The following is a 12866-nucleotide window of genomic DNA, read 5'->3' as shown; positions in this document are numbered from 1 at the left end:
GGCAGTGTTTAGCAGGGCCTCAGAACACATGGAGCGAACTGAAGAGCTTTCCTCTCATCAGCAGAGCTGAGAGACACTGATACACACCGGAGGACAAAGTGAAAGCCACCACCTCTCACACACAGGTTTGTTCTTCCATCTTTGGGGGAATTTCCCATTGACTCCCCTTTTTGTTACAAGTCTCTGCTCTACAGCAATGATGATAGGATGAAAGATCCTTTTTGCACTTTTAGATGTGAAAGAAGTTGTGATGTGTGACATGATGATGCAGTGCTTAGTGCTCCTACCTCACAGCTCCATTGTCCTGGGTTTGATTGTAGATTGGGGCAGCTGTGGAGTTCCCCTGGTGAACCGATTTCTCCCACCTTCTAAAGACGTGCTGGTCAAGTTGTGAATCCTGATCAGCATGTGTATCCTGTACGGAGTCTTGACTTTCTGATTAAGGGTTGAAGAAGTCATTTGCTTTATAAAAAAAAATGTGATGGGGATGTCCCCAGATTCTTTTTGTCAGGAGATACTGTGATGATTCATCACAATTATTCTGGTGGCATCATCTCAAATTCTAACACATTAAAAGCAGAAGTACAAGTTCCGTTCACAGTGGGAGACTGAGTGCTGTTGATTTTAGACAATGCCGTTCTGGGCAGTGAGATTCTAGGGACCCCTGTGCCTCTGGTTAATAATAATAAACCACTGTGGTAACCCAAATATGTATGTGCTGCCCCCTACCACCAGCTGCAAAACACAATCCTGTCACTTGAAGTCTCCTTTACAATGATGAGATATCCGATTGCCTCATTGCGGTTGAACCCAATTACCAACATTGACAAGTAATTCGTTTAGTTTATAGCTGCCTGTCTATTTCAGAAGAGGCGTAAAAAAACAACAACAATTTAAGATCTTCACCCTGTAATTAGCTTTGTCAACATGTTTGTACAGGAATTTCATATTCGTTGCTTCAATTTGTTAATTAGATGTTGTCTCCGACATTAAATGACTTTCTTTTGTTTTTAAATAAAGGAGAATGAAGAATGATGTAAAGTCATAACTAGAAGAAAAATGCTAGAAAAGGCACTTAACAGCTTGGCTATGCTAATATTTAAATCTGCTCTCCATTGTTGGGGTACAGTAGGGCACATTCTTTATTTTATCCAGAGCTCAATGTGGAATCCAGCTCATTTATTCCTTTTAACTGCCTGCTAAATTAGAATTGACAGTTGTTAAGTTCCTCTCACCACTGCGGTTCCTGTACCAGGGCAAAGAGAATGAGGATGGTGAGCACTTTCTGTTGAAATCCTTGCTTATTTATTACAGCATCTGTTTCCCACAGTAAGACTGCCACAGAGCCATACAGAAGAGTTAGATGGAGTAGTGAGGTGGCGCTCACTGACATCACTGTAAGCTCACAGGTTCTCTGCACATCACAGGGGCCACAGTCATGCAGTGAGCCACAGCAGACTTGAGCCTGCTTATCCTTGGGGGTGGCTGAACCATTCGCGTACCCATACTTGGGGACTCCTGCTTGCAATCATGTAATCAGGGCTGTGAGGACTCCACTTGGCCTCCTGAGGACCATCAGACTGTCCAGGGGGCCCTTTGGAAAAATAGGAAGCTTTTCCTCCCAAGTGTTTTTAAAAGCAACACTCCCACACAGCCTGTGTGACAGCGCATGTCATGGATGTGTTGATCTTGCTTTTGTAATTAGAAGCATTTTCCTACTTTGTCACAAAATTCTGTTTAGTTTTTGTTTCTCCTAGCCTGGAAAGGTGAAAAACCCTTTCATCTCGACCAGCAGTTAGAGTGAGGGATTCACTCATTGAGCCAGCCCACGTCCAATCACTACCCAGTTGTTTCTGGGAGAGTTTAACCTTTTGTTTTTTATACCATTAACATCTTATTCAGTTTTTTTACACAAGGGCCAGTCTTTTAGATTAGGTTAATAACCATGTACTGCAAATAATATATACATTTTATTTGAATTACTGCAAATAATTTAAGACCTTACTAGGCCAAACATGAGCAAATGTCCAGCAAATAGGACTGTGTTGCAAGATAATCTGAGTTGCACAGTGTATTATCTACTGTCAGACTAAAGAAGGAAATAATCCGCTGTATGTTCCTGAGAGCATTAATGAAGAACATCTCTGTAGTTGAAACTCTGATTAACTTAATCGGGCATTCATTTTTTGATGCTGTGTCTTCTTGTATCTTTTTTTAAGCATAGGTTCTTGCCAAATGGAGCTAGTCTCTTCTTGCCTGTAGCTCTGTATTATCAGTCTGACACAGATAGATATAAATCATTGGCTTATCTTCTTCCTTGACACTATTCACCATTTTACAGCCAAACATTAGTGTGCAGATTGACTGGCAGGACCAATAGACAATATTCTTCTGACACTTAGAGCAGACACTGCCATATTGATGGGCTTCTTTAGCACAATTGACTGATGGCATGTGAAAATCGCCTGGAGCTCTGTTGACGGTAGTAGTGATTTATGCTCAGTTTCCTGTTTTGCCTGCTCATGCATAACCCTGCACCATTGGCGTCCAGTATATAAATGGAAGTTGAGTTTGAAAAACCCTAAACTGACAGCAGACCTATTTTTCTTTAACATTCTCTTTCCATCTCTTTGTGGCAGCTGATCTTGCTTTGATAGGAGCCATTTTCTGTAGACGAGATGCAGTTTGCTTACAGTTCAGTATGTCAGTGTGCTTGTGGTTTGTTTATAGGGAGAAAGCAAATAGGAAAATAACATTTGCTCTCATTATGTTCAGTTTGTCTTCAGGACAAAGGAATTCTTGGACTATATTAAACACTCCAATTTCAGAGGAGAAACCACAAGTTGGTTTTAAAAAGCCAGGCATTACTGTGATGTATAACAGTCACATTAAACCACTGGCTCAAGCACGCTTTTTTGACAACACTGCATGCTCTTTTGTCTTGAAGCATTTTATTTCTTTTACTAGTTTGTATTTAATGACCCTCTGATGTTGCATATTGGGGTCAGGCTGAACATGCACGGAGAACAATTGATTTTCAGATGTGCTTAAAATGAATGATCAGTAAAATTCTTAAAACATAAACTGATCTAAAGACATTCAATTTTAATTGTCTTGTGCATGAATGTAGGACTGCTACCATTCACCCTTCTGTGATTTTTACAGTGGAGCAAAAATATGCATTATGCTGTTTGATTTAGGAGTACAAATGCCATAATTTTAAAAGAAAGACTTAAATGCAAACTGTATGAACACTACCACTGTAAAAAGGTGGCAGGGAAACAAATGGGAGCTATATTGTTGTGGATGAGATTTGTGGTTGCATGAGGACTATGTAATAAGCAGTATATCAGATAGCAATTAGATTGTGGTATTGCAGAAACAGTTCCTGTTCTCTGATTTGTAACTAATGATAGTACAGTGGGAGAGAAGGCAATGTGTAATTAAAGGGCATAATTGTATATGGAGTCTGCGGTCCCTTTTTTTAATAAAAAAATCTGGTATTATAGTAAACAGAACTAGTGTTTTACCATAGCAATTCTCGGGCATTGAAAAATAGCTGCTTTAGGCTATTCCAGTCAACAGTGCCCAGTAGAACTTGTAACATTCACATCATCAATCAGAAAGGAGGTTTGCATCTCTGTGATAAGATTGGCAGCGTCTGATCCAGATCTTCCCATCCAGTCTTCCCATTCCCTGGATCAGGAATGGTCTTCTTATCTCTGCGGTTTGGCCCTTCCCCGAGCTGTGCCCCATCTCCCTGTCCCGTCTCCTGCTGGACTGCTCCGCCACCGTCCCTTCCCCACGGCCCGCCAGTGCTCGCTGGCTCTGAGACGTCTCCAGTCTCACCGCGTCCCTCCGCTTCAGGGGTTCTCGGAAATAGCGAGGCAAATTCCCGCCCGAGCCCTATGAGGCACGTGGTGGGGGGGGAGAAGGGGGGCTGGAGCAAAAACGCGTGCTTTTGAGAAGTCTCGGGATGGGTAGCTTGGTATCCTGTGTGCTGAAAGAATGCGGTGCAATCGTTTTAGATGGTTTCTGAGCATGCACTCCCACCGAAAGCGGTTTCGGTGGTCCTGTAATGTTTCTTTCTGCCGGATTTTGAGCTCGTCCCATCTAAACTGTGAGCCGGAGAGGCTCAGGCTGCTGGGAGGCACTGCGGCAGTCTCTGGATCACAAGCACGCAGCACCAGTCTTAAAGGTCTCTTGGAGTTCTCAGCAGCTGAAGGCTTTGGGAAATCTTGCCTTGGTCCCGCTTAGCCGAGAGTCAGGTCTTGAAGAGCAGCAGAGGAATGAAAACCTGCAGACCCTCCGGGACTATCCTGCTCTATAGTCACACCTACATTTCACTTTGAGTTGTTTGTTTTTAATCAATAAAAAAAAAACAGCTGCCTGGGTTTAAAGTTTTGCATTTTTTAACCCCCTTTCTTTGGCATTTTGAAACATGCGTGCGTCTCTCCGTGTTTATATAAGGTATTAGCAAGCTAATAAATAGGCTGTCTCCCGCAGGAGAGGGAAAAAAAGAGGGAATTAAACAAAAGATTGTCATTGTTGATATTACAGCTCACTCCCTTTTAGACTAAGAAGTCTAGGGTTGTTGCAGCATGTCCTGGCATTATGTTTTAGGATGAGGGAGGAGATGCTTAATTCTCTGCTGTAAGAACACAAGGAGTATCAGATCAAAGGATCACTTAATGTAGCAGGCCTCATTGTTCACCACTGCAAAAAAAGATTGGTCCTGTCAACTTTAAACTACTATTAAGGAGAAACAGGCTCTTTGCAATTGTGGTTTCCTCTGACATGGTCAGTAGCACTTTGACTCTAATTAGTTGGTAAATTAGTTGCTTTACCAAACTGGATCTGCTGCTGACATATCCAGCTCTTTGTGAATCCTGTGAGACGAGGTGCTTGTCCTTCAAATCTTAGTAGAGATTCAATACACGTTTTCCCGATTCACTTTTAGGACATTTCTTTAAACAGTTACCATTTTCAGGACATTGATCCACAGTGTTTGTTACCTCTTAAAGACTCATGAGGTGCTTGGACGTAGTGCTCAATTGGTTGGTTACTCTATGGCTCATCACTACAAAGAGGGACACTTTTAAAGGTTTAAATGTCCAATACACCAATCTCGTGACTTATATAAGAACATGATAATAGTTGCAAATGAGAATTGCCTTTTCCAGAGGAAAGTCAGGATATCGACTGACTTGTAGCTTGTTTTATACTCTCCTGACCTTTTGGGCGAAGACATCTTTCAATTAAATGTACCTTCGTATGCATACAGCACCATCCACACCCTCTAATTAAGCCAGTTTGGTGATGTGGGAGGGAAGATGTTTCTTTCTCACTGACCTTGACATGGTGAGATTTTGAAAGCCTGCATACAGAACAGGTGTTCCTTGAGGGATCACTCTGATACAAGACAGATTTTCATCCAAGCCTTCTGGCTGGTGAGCGTTGATCTTGTATTCCATTAAAGCAGCTTTTCCCAACTCGGAAAAGGCTGAAAACAGATCGAGTGCACCAAACTCGAGAACAATCTCCAGAAAGACATTCGAGAGAGAAGAATGTGTCTCTTACTCTTTTTGAGGTCAGCTCTTACTTTGCTCTGGTAGTTTTCTCTCTCAGGGATTGGCACAATGTATTAAAGAAATCTCATTCTCGTGCTGTTCCAGAAGACTGCAGTTTGCAGCCTGACTAACTGTGCCTGAATGTGCAGGAAAAACTGAAGGAGGCCAGCCCCTCTTCACAACTACGGCTTTGAACCCGGACCAATGATGGCTCTGCAGCTGGCAGATGGTTCAGTGTGCTTTGCTTGTGCCTGTCTGATGGTGTAGTTAATCAGCTGCTACTAGTTTGAGCTTCATACAAGTTCACATTTACAGAGGCTAAACGTTTCTTGCCTGTGAGCGTGCGGCCCTTGTTTCCAGGCTGTGCTGGCCTGGCAGAGCTGTCTGGTCACTCGCACACCTGACACACCCAGATGGAGAGTGCCAGCAGGCTACATTGTGCTCTGTAACAGGCAGTGAGCTGGCTGACACAGTGTAGAACAGCAGGCTTGTGCTGCTGGGTTTTGATGTTCCACAAAGACTGCTTTATAGAATGTTAGGCAAATTATATATACACTAATATAGGAATGTACTTTATAAGCAAGAATACTGAGCTAAATAGCCTCAGCTCATTTGGTGACTTATACTTTGGTCTTGTTTAAATTAATGTAGTCACCTCAACACACCAGTGTTACACCCAACAATGAGATTGACAAAGACCTCTGGTCTATCTAAGTACATTTGATGGATCTTGGTGCACTGTAGCTGGTTTTGTCTTGCAAGAGTCATGTCTTAATCATGCAGGAATTATGAGCCTTGAATCGCCCAAAAGTCTCGGAAAATCCTCCGGTATCCCTAATAATGCGATTTGTGTGACTAGGATACAACAATGGGTTTACAGAAGACTGGCTTTTTCACCTTTTGTTTCAGGAGTTGATTGAAATAACTCCGCAAAACAAAATTACCAACGTTTATCAGATTTTTCAATATTGGTTTCTAGAAAGTGTATTTAAGCATGACTATACAACATGGAAATATATATATATTTTCTCCTAGAAATAAAAACATAACTCTGCACTGACCAAAATACCGAAGTTCACTCTCATTTCTCTGATCTGTTATACAGTACGCCCATAGCTTGGGAATTTCCGTTAGTTGATTTATCAGAAATACTTCCATAAATCCATTGGCCCTGTATGTTAAACCCAGGAATAGGAGCTCTCCCAGCTTCTGCGGACTGAAATGCAATTCATGAAATGCAGACTGGAGCACGTGGTGTACCTTAAGTAAAACCTGTTCTAATTCCATGATGTGCTTGGTGTAATGCAAGCCGTCTGCCCTGTGCAGGGAAAAGGTAAGGTTTTCAGGGTCATGCTTAGTCCAGGGATTTCCTTTCCCCTCCTGGCACGGCGAACAATGGCTGTCTCACTCCCAGGGAGAGTGCAACACCCTCGGTCACCTTCGCAGCCTTTGTTGCCCGCTCAGGGTAAACCGAGAAGGCCGTGCTTTCCACAAATAATTCACAATTTTGCACCGTTTTTAATAATGCAGGCTGGTGTGGGCCGTGCCAGCAGCTACTTTTTAACAGCATCCCTGGCGGGGGTCATGATCATTCGACCTGCACTTTCTGTAATTAGTTAGCCTGCTACGCCTTAATTGGAAACCGTGGTGTGCCCACCTCTTACTGTTCCCAGATGCTACAGGCATGAGTGCACATGAACAGTTACTCTTCCCTGCTGCAAGGCATCCTAGCTCATCAAAAGAAGTGCTCTACCCAGTAAACTACCCATGCTTCAGTATCCAACAAGCAAGAAATAAATATGTATAGAAAAATGTTACATTCACCTTTCAATTTATATAGATTAATGGGTGCGACGTATGGACAACAGTGAGACCGACTCATGTTATTGTTCACATTCTGAAATGGAGAGTCTCCCCTTTGAAGCTGGCAAGGAAAATACCTGCTTTACTGAACTCGGCTGCTAATACACATCTCCCAAGATTTTCCCAGCTTTGCTTTTCTGAGAGCCCAACGGATTTCATTTTTTTTCTCTTTGTGTTTTCCCAAACACCTGCGCGTTGACACACAGCCTATATTGCTTACTGTTTAATTTAGCTTCCCAGAGAAAGGCACTGCTAGTCCTGGTTTTGGTCTAATCCAGGGCATCAAAAGGGGTTTAAAACACTCTGGTTTCACCTAATCTTATAACTCAAACCCAGCCGAGCTTGAAACCTGCTTTGCCATGATAGGAATGGACAAATAGAGGTTTCTTCCAGTGCATTAATGAAAGGAACACTGTGTGCTCTGTGGATTAAAGGCCTAAGGATTTCTTTTCCCCAATACGACTGAAAAAGCATAAAAAATAAAGAGCAGTTTGTTTGTATGGTATAATACCTATAAAAGGCTCTTATAGCTCATACCTGCCTAGCATTCATTTCCTGAATTAGACTTCTTTAGGACAAACAAAAGTTTTGTTTTTTTTTCATCACAGGCTGCCAGCTACCAAATGAGCAAAATAGACCAAGTGACTTCCTCTCATTTATCACCTTTGTGTCTTTGTGGTACCTTGGGTTTCTACAAAGAAATGAGTAGTTGAAGAAAACTTTAACAAACATTGCTACACTAAATGGATGCTCCATCTAATCCTATTTAAGAGTAAAGCATAAAAGAATGTATTAGTACCCTGTCAGCTGCAGAATACCCAAGGCTAGGTTAATAATTCCTCTGAAAACTGTCGGTTAAAGAACATTACAGCTCACGTTTTTGTCGTTATTATTATTATAAACTAAATTCACAAATCAATACTTTTACATTTTTAATTTTACATTTTTTATGTATCTACAGACATACACTATTTATAAACTCTCTACATCATATCAGGTTTTTTGAATTTTAACATATAAATGTGATTAATATACAAAAGACCTGATGGTTAAATTGTGTCTGTGATAATACGCATGCTTTTGATTCAAATAAGCAGCAAAAAGCATTCTGTCAACAGCTTTCATTGGTAATCTCCAGAGAATTAACGCCTTTTTAAAGAAGAACTCATGCAGAAATCATAGTAGGATAACCAAAACAGAAGCAGCAATGAAAAATCATTGTACTAATTTTTTTCACTGTGCTAGTGTTGTCTCTCTTCCCCGTCAGAGCTGTGACGAGCAGGACGCTTGTAATTTGCCTTTCAATGAGTGATGAACACGGATACGAGGTTCTTCAAAGGGTTTCTTTAAAAACAACCACAACGTAAACGTATAAACACATGACAAAAAACAGATGATAATAATGATAATGATAATGATTCTTTATTAGCCCTATACAATTTCTTGCATTAGGAATTTGTCTTTTCGCATACCCCAGCTTTTCTCCATGATATCAGGTCTAAAGGGTGAATCACCTTGTTTAAATATTTTAGGAAAGTTCAGCAAAATTATTGCTACCTTCTTCCCACAGTGATTAACTACTTGACTTCTTGTATACAGTAAGTATTTGCATATACAGCTAGAGCAATAATAATAATGTGAAGTACTAGTTTATAATCCACAAGTATAGCCACTGCTCCTTCCTGCTCAGGTGACCCCCAGTAAAGAGAAGACATGCCTATGAAGGTCTAACTTATTTTCATTTTGTACAGTTTGGGTTTTTCTAAGACCTACTACCTTTTCCCAAACCCCTGCTCATACCTGCCTTTTCTGCGTTTGGTGCTATTATAAACGTGTCACTGAAATCCATTCTTGTTCCTGTAAAGTTAATTTTTGCTGCTGTCACACCCGTTTTAAAAATATCTGTATTGGATCCCCATGTTCTTAATTACCATCCTATTTTATATCTGCCTTTTCTAGCAAAAATTCTTTAAGGGCCAGTTTAAGTTCAATTACTACTTTATCTTGCATCCAATACAATGTTTGGACCTTTTCAGTCAGAATTTAGACAGAATAGGACTTTTGCTTAATGTCCCACATGAAAGACAGTACCTTCTACAGCCCAGTGTCCCTGACCACTGTACTGTAATATTAAACAACACAAAGACAAAAATGTACAATTAATACTGCTGTCTAGGTTACAGCCCAGCAGCTGTGCCTACTTCATGAATACAAAAAAAATCTAAGATAGCCAAATGTTGACCTTTTAGGTCTATGCATTTTTAAAAGGCAACATATATTTATATATTGGATTCACCTGAAAAAATGTGAGGAAATCAGTTTCTCACAGATGTGATTGCCGATTGATCCACCCGCTAAAGGCATTAGAGATTTGAATTGCCCTATTCAGTTACTTTATTAATTCTGTGGTCATTGAAACATAATGTATCCGAATTATGTTAAATCTAAAAGCAAGGGGGCGACAGGAAACATTTTGAAAGTATCGTTTAATAAAAGGCTATAGACAACAGGTGGCAATTCGCCGCATCGAGCACGCGCGGCTCTTCTGCACGGTTCCCTTCGCCTCGACAATCAGGCATGTATTAGGTCGCCTCCACGCTCTGGTTTGGGTCCTTCCGCTTCTCTGTCGCATATTTTGCTGAACTCATGAGTTAGGTGTGTATGCTGAAAATGAGAGTGAAGTAGCTTGGCGTTAAAACAGCTAAGCTCGTTTTCAAGCACTTTCAAAAAGCAAAGTTATGTTATTTGATTGCAGTTCACAGGATGAGTCGCAGTAGTGAAATTGTTTGGTAGACTTCGTTTGTCGCGATCTTCTGTTTCTCTTTATTATACTTCCAGTGAAATAAACACTATTGTACGTATGTCTTGCAGTGAGTTTGTTACATTAAAATCGAGAAAGCCGTCATTTCTGTTTTCATTATTTGATAGAAACCCTTTATGCAGGATTCTCAAATAGCGTAATACACGTGCTTAAGAAAAGGCAGTTATAAACGTAAGCGTAGTAAAAGTTGCAGTTTATACAGATTTTTCTTAACCTTACAGAAATGTGGCAATTAAAAGGAATTATAGAAGCTTCTCTCCAGTTTTTTTTTATAATAGCAGAATGTACAGTATACTTACCAAATGTACATTCGAATTTAGAAATTCATGACTCCCTTTAGGCACTACGGATAGTATTTGGTTTTTAATGTAAAAAGATGACGATTTGCACTATCGGAAAAGAAAATCTCAAGTCTAGTTTAGACATGAGGTTTTAATTCAATTGCAGCTTCATTTCGTTTCTCTGATAGCAATTGGATTCAATGTGAATCCACGTGAAAAATTAAGTATTTATTTTAATGTAGTCTTTGCCATTAAAATTCTTGTCTCCAGTTCTTAAGTAATGTACACTTAATTTCAAACTCTTTTAGAAAAAGATGACACTCTGATGTGAATAAGCTGAAATTTAAGAACAATGTCGTGTTTTTTTAATGTTTTCAAAAGCGTTTTTACACGGAGTGTTCAATAATGACCTCTTTGTTACAGAGTCTTCATACCTCATTGTGTTGTCACCCGGGAGACTCCGTATTGAGAAGCCTTTTCATCAGGTGCGTAGTGAATTCGGATGTTTATACAATTGACTTACACATATATACAGGTAAAGTGTAAGACTCCGCTCTACCCTTATTCCTCAAGTGAGTGTAGTAGAACGGGTTCACAGGGGTCTCTTTGCCCTTGATAATTTACAGCATCTGAGCTAGAGAAAGAGGACAGAGATATGTCTCCCCTCATTTTTAGGGGGTAGAGAGAACGAAAGTGAGCATGTTTGAAGCAGATCCAGGGGAAGGGTCAGCTCACACACCCGGAATTCCATGACCAGAGTGCAGAACGCTACAACATGAATAATTGTATTGGATGTGCTGATTAAAGAACATACGACCTGTTTTCCTGAATCCAGCATCACGTCCTTTACGTCAGCAAGCCTTTCTATCGTGAAATGAACGCCGTTTTGACACGAAAGGCACAGTTTAAAATATTTAAGAAGGAAAAAAAAAGTTTTTTACTTATGTTGGCGATGAGCACGTGTGATATGAAATGTGTCTGCCTTTTATTTCGATTGTGTAGTAGTTCCAGTCAGCTTTTCACATGCGACATTCAATCAAAATATGTCATTTAACTAAATGGATTACCACATCCTACAGTAAGTAGGATAGCCACTGGGATAGTTTGGTTAACCATCTTTTCTAATATCCTGTGCCCCCACAATGTTCTTAGTACATGTCCTTGTCTGACTTAGTGTTGACAGAGCAAAAAGGAGGGATGAGATGAAAGATCCCGTTTCTTAATCATAGAAATTGATTAAGGAGATTGGGCACATGATCTGCTGGTTCCCCAGATTGTCATTAATGTTAACCCAGAGGATGTACAGTCCCTTCACTATTTTACTATAAGAAATTCTAAGTCATGTAAGGTAATGGGAGCAGGTATAGCTTAGTGTACCATAAAGCCCTAGAAGTAAGGAGTTTTTGCAAAGTGCATGTTGACACAATAGATTGAGCAAGTGCAGTGTTGACTGTCAACACTGGTGAGACCAAGTGAGCAAAACAAATTATGTCTTAGCAGGTGAGTTCTGCTGAAAAACAATATTTTATGGAGCTTAGGGATTTAGCACGTTTCCAAGAAAAGACTACTTGGAAAAGGAAAAAAAAAAAAGGTACATCTGCCTCCTAGCACAGCTCTTTACAGGCAGTGGTGTATGAAACACCTGTTCAAGGTAATTAATGATAACGTGAACAGATAAGGATGACAGAGCTGTTGACCACAAGGAGTAGTAACCTCCTAAATCAGGGCCCTGAAACAAAGTCCCATCGGTTTTTCAAATCCAACGAGGCCACCATTCACTCCTTATCTTGTGTTCCTCTGCACAGCATTCAGGCCACTGAGGGGAACAATACAGCACCTTCCCCTGCTCAGGGTCTGAGTGACAGTGGGCGTGGGGGCACTTGTGTCTGGCTTTGCACTCTATCTTTCATTCTGTTGTTTTTCCAGCAAAAATTCCGAATTTTCTTCTTCACAATAAAGGGCGTGCGTCGTAGGAACTTCCTACCTTGTTTATTTAACTGGACTTTATAATAGACTTGGGTTCCCATTCAGCACATTTGTTTCCTTTTGAGAGAATTCAGCTTTTCGATCTGGCAGACCCCGCAGAAAAGCTCACTAAAGGTGAAAATGACTAACAACCGAGCCACAAATTCGGCTGCATTTCAAGCTTCGTTGGGACAGCTTTGTGAAAAGCCGAAAAAAGTACTCTTGTATGTCAGCAGTGCATACAAATATGAGAAATAATTCGTGCTTGGTTATTGTTTTATTTCAAGTAATAAATAGTAGCTCGCTCAGTTTCATTGTGAAGCATTCCGAAGTATATTTTAATTGTTCTACCACTTCACTATTTAT

General features: G+C 40.5%; 1 protein-coding gene across 3 annotated transcripts in view; it reads left to right on the top strand.

Annotated features, from left to right (window-relative positions):
• Positions 1-60: 60 nt before the first annotated feature.
• Positions 61-12866, top strand: part of gnb1l (guanine nucleotide binding protein (G protein), beta polypeptide 1-like) — a 32936-nt gene continuing 20130 nt past the window's right edge. The window contains exons 1-2 of one of the 3 annotated variants that reach the window (XM_069182210.1): positions 61-125; positions 10959-11020. The gene's annotated coding sequence lies outside the window, so the exon portion shown is untranslated. The other 2 variants (XM_069182209.1, XM_069182208.1) reach the window with 2 other exon arrangements.

This window comes from Lepisosteus oculatus, chromosome 22 (genome assembly GCF_040954835.1).
Source record: "Lepisosteus oculatus isolate fLepOcu1 chromosome 22, fLepOcu1.hap2, whole genome shotgun sequence".
Classification (NCBI taxonomy): Eukaryota; Metazoa; Chordata; class Actinopteri; order Semionotiformes; family Lepisosteidae; genus Lepisosteus; species Lepisosteus oculatus.
This window is presented reverse-complemented; position numbering and strand designations above follow the sequence as displayed.